The 10,793-nt window shown below is 37.3% G+C and overlaps 1 pseudogene across 11 annotated transcripts; it reads left to right on the top strand.

Annotated features, from left to right (window-relative positions):
• Positions 1 to 761: 761 nt before the first annotated feature.
• Positions 762 to 9,766, top strand: LOC147537021 (pentatricopeptide repeat-containing protein At2g22070 pseudogene; annotated as a pseudogene). Of its 11 annotated transcripts, none has more exons than XR_015225802.1 (7): positions 762 to 3,236; positions 3,339 to 3,400; positions 4,181 to 4,375; positions 4,463 to 4,532; positions 5,244 to 6,093; positions 7,099 to 7,287; positions 9,037 to 9,717. The product of XR_015225802.1 is annotated as a pentatricopeptide repeat-containing protein At2g22070 pseudogene, transcript variant X8 (transcript). The 11 variants fall into 11 exon arrangements; XR_015225796.1 differs by having other exon boundaries at positions 778 to 3,236; positions 4,463 to 4,623; positions 5,244 to 5,671; positions 9,037 to 9,766; XR_015225800.1 differs by having other exon boundaries at positions 924 to 3,236; positions 5,244 to 5,671; positions 9,037 to 9,766.
• The last annotated feature ends 1,027 nt before the right edge of the window (positions 9,767 to 10,793 follow it).

Below are 10,793 nucleotides of genomic sequence, written 5' to 3' on the forward strand. Positions count from 1 at the left end.
TCTAGCTAAACATTACGATCCCTAAATTGTTCTGACTTTGATGATTTTCTTCACCAATTGTCTATCCAACAAATTGCTTGCATGGATCTCCTTCAGTTTGGGGATCCCCCAAAACCAATATGAATTGGTTTGGGGTTCTCCCAAAACATTCATGTTTGGGGGAACTCCAAACTACTAGCCGAATCTGGTTCGAATTTTCGGCGAGCAGGCTCATCCCCTTCGCGCGGATTGAATAAAGAGAGAGAGGAGAGGGAGAAGTAGAGAGAGAAATGGAGAGGGAGGAGTAGAGAGAGAAATAGAGAGGGGGGACTAAAGCAAAGAAAGATAAATGAAAGTTGTAATTTTATTGGAAGGAGAGAAGAGGAGGAAAGGAAAAAATGTTGGAGTTAGAGGTGATGACGGGAGTTAGTGGTGGTAAGAGACGAGGAAGAAGAAGATGACTTGTTTCCCTTTAAAATTTTGCACCCCTTGAAAATTCTTCAAAATTCATATATTCCCTTCAAAATTTTCTACCTTAGATAATTTTCTTATTTCCCTAAATCACCTTTAAGTATTGTCTACAAATGCTAGAATAGATCATATTTTACATTATCCAACTTTATGTTTCCTCTACGATCGACATATTGAATTCGATCAATATTTATGTTTTTTTTTTTTATTTATATTGTAGTTTTGCTAGATTGATAAATTTGTTTTTATTTTGGCATTATAATTTACTTTTGGGGTATTTAGTGTTAACGAAAAATACCGACATTAGCATTTGGTCACAAAATAACTGATTGTTAACGACCATATCTAGTCATCTGCATCAATGGTTAGTCTTGTGACCCAAATGTTCCAAATGTTAATTCCGTACTTTGCTTTTACGGACAAACTCTTGATCCAAACGGACAAACTCTTGATCCAAACGGACAAACTCAATTACGGACAATCTCTAGTCATCTGAATCATTGGTTAGTCATGTGACTCAACAACGGACAAACTCTTGATCCAAATGTTAATTCCGTACTTCGCTTTTACGCTAACGCCAAATATCCCTTGATTTAAATTTGTCGGGCTAGTGTGGCATGGACAGGCAGAAAGCAAGAATATAATTTGAAAATGATGAAATCAAAGCAGAGTCTCCGTGAAGCTGTAGATTTACTCTTACTACGTGGGTCTACAGCTGCCTCTGAAGCTTACCCTCGTCTCTTGCTTGAATCCATTCAAGCCAACGATGTCGATCAAGCTAAAAGATTACACTCTCGAATGGAACTTCAAAAATCATTTCAACCCACCAACACTTTCCTTCATAACCGTCTCCTTCATCTTTACACTAAGTCTGGTAAGTTCTTAGATGCTCTCAATCTGTTTGATAAAATGCCCCTGAAAGATGTTTTCTCATGGAATGTAATGCTTTCAGCATACACAAAATTGGGTCAAGTCGATAATTTAAAGGCAACTTTTAATCAAATGCCAATACATGATTCTATTTCGTATAATACGACGATAGCTGGTTTTGTTGGAAATGGGCGTGATAATGATGCTTTGGGTTTGTTTATTAGAATGCAAAGAGAAGGATTTGAGCCTTCAGAGTATACCCATGTGAGTATTTTGAATGCTTGTTCTCATTTATTGAATTTAAAGCTTGGGAAGCAAATTCATGGGAGAATCGTTATAAGTTATTTAAAAAGGAATGTTTTTGTTTGTAATGCTTTGATTGATATGTACTCAAAGTGTGGGGAAGTTGAACAAGCAAGGTGGTTGTTTGATGGATTGGTTGATAAGAATGTTGTATCTTGGAATTCGATGATCTCGGGTTATTTGAAAAATGGGAAGCCTGAAAAATGTCTTGATTTGTTTCATGAAATGCAATTAGCAGGTATCACACCAGATGAGGTTACTGTCTCTAGTGTTCTTGGAGCTAATTTTCGAAGTGGTTTTATCGAAGAGGCGACTAGTATGTTTAGAAAGATGAAAGAGAAAGACAAGGTTTGCTGGACAACTATGATTGTTGGTTATGCACAAAATAAAAGAGAAGAAGATGGATTAATGTTGTTTAGTGAGATGTTATCTGAAAATGTCAAACCAGACAAGTTTACAATCTCAAGTGTTATTAATGTGTGTGCTAGATTAGCTTCTTTAGATCATGGTAAGGCAGTTCATGGAAAAGCAATTCTTATTGGAATTGAGAAAGATTTGCTTGTATCGAGTGCCCTCATCGATATGTACTCTAAATGTGGAGAAATTTTGAGTGCTTGGACTGTTTTTTCGACAATGCCAGTTCGAAATTTGGTGTCGTGGAATGCAATGATAGTCGGTTATGCACAAAATGGGCAGGATCAAGAGGCTTTGGAACTTTATGAAACAATGTTGCGGCAAAAACTAAAACCCGATAATATTACATTTGTTGGTGTTCTCTCTGCTTGTGGACGTAGTGGCTCAACCGAATTGGCTAGGAAATATTTCAGTTCAATAAGTGAATTTCATGGAATGAAACCCACTTTAGATCATTATGCATGTATGATTAATGTCCTCGGTCGTTCTAGAAATATGAATGAGGTAGTAGTTTTGATTGACGAATTGCCCGATAAACCCAATCAATTAATTTGGTCGACCCTTTTATCTGTTTCTCGAATAAATAATGACATCGATCATGCAGAATTGGCAGCAAAACATCTTTTTGAGTTAGACCCATTAGACGCAGGACCATATATTATGTTATCTAATATGTACGCTACTTTAGGAAAATGGGAAGATGTTGCATCAATGAGATCTCTCATGAAGGATAGGAACATTCGGAAATTTGCAGCTTATAGTTGGATTGAGATCAATAATGAAGTTCATAAGTTTGTTTCTGATGATCGAACTCATCCACAAAGTGTAAACATTTATAGAGAGCTACATAGATTGGTAAAGGAAATACAGAAAGATGGCTATGTTTCTGATATATATTTGGCTCTTCACAATGTTGGGATGGAGGAGAAAATTGAGTCTGTTGGTTATCACAGTGAGAAGCTGGCTCTTGCATTTGGGTTGATTAGCAAGCCTCATGGTAAAATGCCTTTACGAATCTTAAAGAACTTGCGAGTTTGTGGAGATTGCCATATTTTCATGAAGTTTGTGTCAAAGATTATAGAAAGGCCTATAATCTTAAGAGACTCAAACCTATTCCATCATTTTGTTGATGGAAAATGCTCATGTAAGGATTACTGGTGAAAGAGTTGCAGAAATCTGGTTATGTTGCTATCGTTCAGGTAATACAATGATCACCCTCAAGAGGACAACTAGATGCAGGTTGACAGACTAGCTTCGAGATTACATCTTCTCCTTCTTATGTTTCTCATTGACTTCTGCAGATTGGTCAAAGGATTACGACTCAGAGAAAGAACAGAGTGCAGATGCTCTTAAAGTGACAGAGGTATTTCTTATTAACCACTCACAAGAAATTTGCCTTCTGGGCTTCTGGCTAATAAATGTTCTGAAAATTAACCATGTTGTTCCAAAGAGAAATTTGGTCAAAACTCCCTATAATTTTTTTTATAAAAGGATCACCTGATTTTTTTAGTCTTCAACTCCCTAGGTAATTTCGTAATTTGCAACAACTTGCAAAATGTTTCCAACAACTTTGCAACAGCTCGCAACAAGTCTGCAACAGCTTTGCGACAACTTGCATCAGCTTTGCAACAGCTTGCAGCAACTTCGCACCAACTTGTGAAAAAATTTCAAAAGATACTGGGTTTTTAACTAAACAAAATACAAATTTTGGGTTTTTAACCAAACAAAGTACAAATTTTGGCTTTGCAACAGCTTTAAGTCGCGTTACCTACGAAAAACAGAGAACAGTTATAATACTGTGCACTTGACACTACTCTGGCTACTGCAGAGAAAGTATAATAGTTGACAGTAGGAGCCCTTTTTTAAGACTGTCTTCAAACATTTTGAAAATGATATGCCACTGCAGCAATTACGTCTTTAGAGAGTCATAGAATATTTGAATACGAGTAGGAAGTGGAATATGTCCGTCCTCAAGTTTTCAGCTTAAAATGTAATATTTCTACTTGTTTTCTACTCTAATACTAAATAACGAAGTACCATACTGAACAAGTGTCATGGATTAGAGTTAAATTCACATGAGCAGGGTTTTAAAAGATTACGATGACAAAATGATCACATTCTTGGATTATGCATTCACTCACAGATGGAGACATTACAAAATCAACTCAAGAATGTGTTAATATAATGGAAATGTATCAAACTGTAATTTCTGGACCGACCGTTGGACCCCTTCCTTGGCCTCAGGGAGTAGGAGGAGCACGAAACTTCGATTTACCAATTGGCATTAGTGAGGTTGACACAATTAGAGATCATTACTTATGCGGGTCAGCAATTACATGTATGGACTCTGCTTGGTTTGACATTATATGTACGACGATAGTAAGCAGTCACTAAATTTATGTGCTGATTATTAAGTTTAATGTAGGACTTTCATAAACCACCACCAGCACCACATCAATCGGTGGTATTTTTGTGGCTTTTTGAAGATGATCACGGTGAGTTACTCTTTTATTCATGAAGGTATTAGAAGTGGTTGCTCAATGATGGCTACGACACATGTAGGCGGTGTTTTTTCTCCCTCTCTAGGTTTGATTCGTCTCACTTGTCTTTAGTTGAGCTATCTTTCTCAATTAGACCTAAATAAGTCAACCAGACGAGTTAAACAAAAGCAAACATTTTGCAATTTGGCTCGAGTCAATCAGACTCTCGACTCTCGAGTCAGGTTTCAATTCTAACATGTAAATATGACATATCATTGGTTGATTCTGTTTGAGCAGTTCCAAAATGTTCAATGGTCGAACGACATCTGACCAATCAAAACCAAACTCTTTTCTGACTGAACCAAACCGAGCCACATCATTTTGGTTTTACGTCTGCTTGAAAATTTGGAACTGCTCAAATTGAACAGGCCGATCATATGTCATATATTCGTATAAAATGATAGTTTTACTAATATTAACGTATTAAACGATATAAAATTTCGTCTCAAGATTAATTTGTTTATGCATTTTACAATTATATTATTTTGTAACGATAATCTCTTTTGAGGGAAGAGTATGAAATAAGCAATTTGGTGAAATTCATATCATACGAATTTTAAGGAAAATCTAACATTTTAAAATGACTTATATTTTCAATCGGTTGGAGCGACCAACTGAACTGACCCAAACTTGACCAAACATAATTTTGTTGTTATATGTTGACAGCATGTTGGTAGCAGACCCCAACAAAGATCTTATTGAAATTTGAAGGCTCAATTGACTAGGAAGTTTGTAATGGACTTGGGAGTCGTTACATGGCAAATCCTGGTAGAGAGCATTGAAACACTGTGAAGAGGATCCTGAGATATCTCAAGGGTACCTCAAATGCTGCATTATGTTATGGAGGACAACACTTTCTTGTTAGGGGCTATGTTGATACGGATCATACAGGCGATCTTCATAAAAGCAAATCCACCACAGGTATGTCATATGTGTTTACTCTTGCTAGAGGAGCAGTAAGCTGGGTTTCGAAATTGCAGTCTATCGTGGCTACTTCTATTACGGAACCCGAATACGTGGCAGCTACACAGTCTAGCAAAGAGGCAATCTGGTTGCAAATGTTATTGGAAGAACTTGGAGACAAACAAGAGAAGGTAACTTCGTTTTGTGATAGTCAAAGCGCTTTGCACTTGGCGAAATATCCAGCATTTCATTCGAGGATGAAACACATCCCAGTTCAATCTCACTTTATCCGTGAGAAGGTGGAAGAAAAAAACATTAGTATGGAGAAAATCCACACCAAAGACAACCTAGCAAATGTATTAACAAAGTCAGGACACAATAACAACTTTAGGTGGTGACAGTCCTCCATTAGCCTAGTAGAAAACGTAAGCAGATGAGAAGAGCAAAGTAGATAGAATGGAGAAGTTACAAACAGAAGTAACTTCAAGTGCGAGAATGTTGAAAATGAATGTCACGAGAGGTCGAAAGATACTTTTGTTGCTCAAACATGAGATGGAAACATTATGAGATAAGGTGGCATCATATGGGCTTGGTGACATCCATATAGGGAGGGGTAGGTGGCGGCATATGGAAGTAATAAGTTTGAAGTCGCTTCTTGCATTGAGTACTCATTTCAGTGAGACACCTCATTGTGTTGAGGTGTCCTCAAGTGAGATACCCGTATGAATATAAACTCTATAAAGAGACACCCTAAATATACAATGACACCTCAACGGGTGAGGTGTTGAGGTGTCAACATAATCTTCATTCTCCGAATTATGAAAGGGGGAGGAGTGGTGATGTTCAAACTATCCCATTCTCATTCCATCCCATCTCATTTTCATCCCAACATCTTTACAAGCCAAGAGAAAAGAAAGTGGGCGAGAGTTAGAGAGAAAATATAGTTTCTTCTATATACTTGTATTTTCTTCTAAAGTGAGAAAGGGTCCATAGTATATCTCCTAGTGTATGAGCATCTCCAATGCAACACTCAACAAAAATTCAATTAATCTAATGTGTCAAGTATGAATTGAGATTCTCTTTCATAGTTGGCACTATTGAGATCCTCAATTCAAAATACTTCTCCAATGCAACACTCAAAAAAACTCAACATTCACTTTAGATTTAGTCTTGTTTCTTATTTTAATATATAAAATGATGATGTGGACCAATTGAGATACAACAATAAATGTTGAGATACTCAAAAGAAAACTTGACAATTGAGTTTTCTTTTAAGTATCTCAATATTTATTGTTGCCACATCATATTGGGATTCTAGTTGAGTGTTGCATTGGAGATTGTTTTTTGTTAAAAAGTCAAGTAATCCTATGTGTCAAATTGAGGTTTTCAAGTTGAGTGTTGCATAGGAGATGCTCTAAGAAAGAGTTTGATGATAGTTGTGTTCTTATTTAGAGAGAAGATGTAATTCATTATTCTTAAGTCAAATCCATTTACAAGTTGCTTATCTTTGTGTTATTTTCAATTCGGCTTTAATTGTAATTGAGTGTCTAAGACTCACAACCTTTCTAACAATGGTTCCATATCATCTACATAACCCAACTACATATGCTTTTGTCAGCAATTCTTCCAGTTGCCATCAAGAAATTGAAGTAGGTCAGAGAAGGCGCTGGAAAATCTGCCCTAACTACAATGTATGCAATGCTTGTATGAGGAAAGTATTAATCATCCTCATATGTTAACAAATCATCCATCGAGTGCGGATCGTGATGAACAAAATACGGAAGCCCGGCAGCGAAGAGTTTCACAGGTAAATAGTTCTCTTTTTGAAGTTATGGTTGTCAATTTTAGTATTTTGCTTTTGATTTTCATATTTTATATTAATGGAGGTCCACATCTTCCGTGCCCATTTCCGTTAGCAATCCATTTCATAGTTAGATACGACTTTCTAGTAAATGCCAATGCAAATCAACATGTGCGAGTAAAACGTTGAGGTCAAATAACTGAAGTAGTTGATGTTACAAAGGTCAGAAAACTAAATTTTCTTGCAAATATATATGTTTTGAACTATTAAAACTAATGATGGTATCGAAAAGTATTTACAGGGGTATAGGGTGGGCTTTGCAAGCCAAAAACAAATGTTACAATGTATCGATTTAGCCATCCGAAGACAAAGTGAATTCTAAGAAAGAACAAAACTTCGCCCTTTTCCCCTCTCTACTCCAATGATATAAAAGAACTTGGACATCCTCAATAATCTTGTCAGTCCGTACTCTTTTTGAATTGTTCAGCGTGCTTCGAACCCTTGACCTCTAAGGCGGAAGACTATACCTCTTGTCAGTCCTTACTCTTGCCCCCTAGGAAATTGCATTGTTTCTTCCTTCCAAACAGCCCATATTGTAGCATGTCGGATTATTGTCCATAATATCCTTCCTTGCTTAGGAAGATGCAACTGGCCACATTGTTGGAATGCTTCATGGGTTCTCTGAGGGGCACCATGCAATCTGGAAGCTTGCTACAAAGAACTGCCACACGGTAGCTTCTACCTTACAATGAAGGAAAGATGAGAGCCATTTTCCATTTTACATAAGCTGCATATATCAAGTCTACTCCCCTTTTTATAAACTGATCTTCTGTCAGAGGTTTCCAAGGATAGCATCCCAAGTGACAAAACTTACCCTACTTGGGGGTGTTCTTCTCCATAGTTTATTGATGTGGTCCCTTGGCTCCACTGTCTCGTTTTTGAGCCTTTGGTAGCAACTCTCGACTGTTAAGCTTTTCAACTTCTCTATTCATCTCAACTGATTTGTGCCTCGCAGCACAATAGGATTGATCAACTATGGTAGGGATATTGCATCATCAATTTCCCATTCATTTAGATTCCGCCTTAGATGAAGATTCCATGTTTGGTTGTCATGTGCATTCCAAGTGTTCCGACACCATACCATACTTATTTAGAAAGAACACTAACAAAATTTGGCTGTGATAGTTTTAAGGGGATGCCTGAGCACCAATAGTCATGCCAGAATAGAGTAGCTTCTCCATCTCCTACTCTAATCATCCCATCAAGCTTAGCTTTTTGGTTGAAGATCCTCTATTCAAAGCAAGCATGCCATTAATGTTGTTTAGTATTTCTGCCACCAACTTCCTGACCATACTTTTGACCAAGTATCATTTCACATGATATCATGATCTTGTGCTGCAGCTGAGGAAAATGCTCGGTCTTCTTATTCATGCTTCTTAATGTAAATCATTGCATGCCAGTACCCACATTGTCATAATGTTAAGCAGCCATTTCTCCATGGTATGCACTGCAAAACCTGTGTTTCTGGATGTTGTCTTGTTTGTGAGAGAATGTGGTATATGCTTCTACTTCATGCCTCATAGTTGCAAATTTTGAGTGTTTGGACTGTTTTTTCGACAATGCCAATTCAATATTTTGTCTCTTGGAATGCAATGATAGTCGGTTATGCACAAAATGGGCAGGATCAAGAGGCTTTAGAATTTTATGAAACAATGTTGCAAGAATAACTAAAACCCGATAATATTACATTTGTAGGTGTTCTCTCTGCTTGCGGACGTAGTGGTTCAACCGAATTGGCAAGGAAATATTTCAGTTCAATAAGCGAATTTCATGGAATGAAACCCACTTTAGATCATTATGCATGTATGATTGATAGTGTGCTCGATGGTTCCGGAAATATAGATGAGGCAGTAGATTTGATTATCGAATTGCCCGATAAACCCAATCAATTAATTTGGTCGACCTTTTTATCTGTTCATCGAATTAATAATGACACTGTTCATGCAGAATTGGCAGCAAAACTTCTTTTTGAGTTAGACCCATTAGGTGCAGGACCATATATAATGTTATGTCATATGTATGCTACTTTAGGAAGGTGGCAAGATGTTGCATCAATGAGTTCTCTGATGAAAGATGGGAACATTCCGAAATTTGCAGCTTATATAGTTGGATTGATATCAATAATGAAGTTCACAAGTTTGTTTCTGATGATCAAACTCATCAACAAAGTGAAAACATTTATGGAGAGCTTAACAGGAACGCCGAAACTTGGTTATGTTTTATGATATTCATTTGGTTCTACAAATTGTTGGAAGGAGGAAAGAGTTTATCTATGTCACATTGAATGTAACGACGCTCTGAGTCCATGTCAGGAAAGAAGTAGTAACTACATATTGATATCCACGTAAATACATAATTTTATTGATCCATTGAAAATGGTGGGATTATCTAAAAACAAATATAGAAGAATTATAAGTTGTGGGTATAGAATGTCAACTAATATCTTTACTTCTGAGGGTAACATATCAGAAGATATCATTCATCTGTTCCATAACCAGATTAGCAATGCACAAAGCCTTTCCCTCACTATGATCCCTTCTGAGGAGTAAATAAAAAATGCATTCTTTTATCTGAAGCCAGAGGCAGCCCCAAGCCCAGATGGGTACCCTTCCTTCTTTTACCAATCCAACTGGGAGATTGTTCATAAAGATATTTTCGCTATGGTAGCCAATTTCTTCCAGGCAACTCGTATTCCCGACTTCTCTAACTATACCCATATTTGTTTTATCTCCAAATCCAAATCTACCCAGACTCCGGCTGAGTTCAGACCCATTAGTCTTCTCAATACGACTTGCAAAATTATCACCAAAATCTTGGCTAATCGGCTGAAGCAACACCACTTCGTTGGTTTTCCTATCTCCAACTCCAACCTCGGCATTAAGCATTTCCTCTTTGCTGATGATTGCATCATTTTTTGCCAAAATACACTAGAAAATGTTTATAATCTTAGACCCTCAAGAATTTTAGTGCAGTTTCTGGGCAAATGGTCAACTATGCGAAATCCACTAGTTTCTTCTCCAAAAACTCTCATCCTACATTCAAAAGAATGATCATACGAAACCTTAAAGTTCGCCAATCATGAACTCTCGACAAATATCATGTCACTAATCTTTTCATCGATGGCAACAAGATTCAAGCTTTCTCTTCTCACCCAAATCCAGAATAAATTGTCTAAGTGGCAAACCAACCTCCTCTCCCAAGCTGGACGCTCTGTTGTGATCTCCACAATAGCGGTTGTCGTTCTCGTTACCAGATGCAGTACTTTGCCATTCCTAAAGGCATAAGTAACCCCATTAAGATCCTGCAAAGGTCTTTCTGGTGGGAAAAATCTAAAACCATCCACACCATCGACTAGTCCTTCATTTGCCCCCTTACAAACAGAGTGGACTGGGATTCTGTAACAACCCAAACCTAGATTTCCACGTCGGCCGCCATGAAAACCTAAACTTAAG

This window comes from Eschscholzia californica, unplaced genomic scaffold, assembly GCF_041429995.1.
Source record: "Eschscholzia californica isolate CP2 unplaced genomic scaffold, dmEscCali1.0.p SCAF_5, whole genome shotgun sequence".
In the NCBI taxonomy this organism is placed as follows: Eukaryota; Viridiplantae; Streptophyta; class Magnoliopsida; order Ranunculales; family Papaveraceae; genus Eschscholzia; species Eschscholzia californica.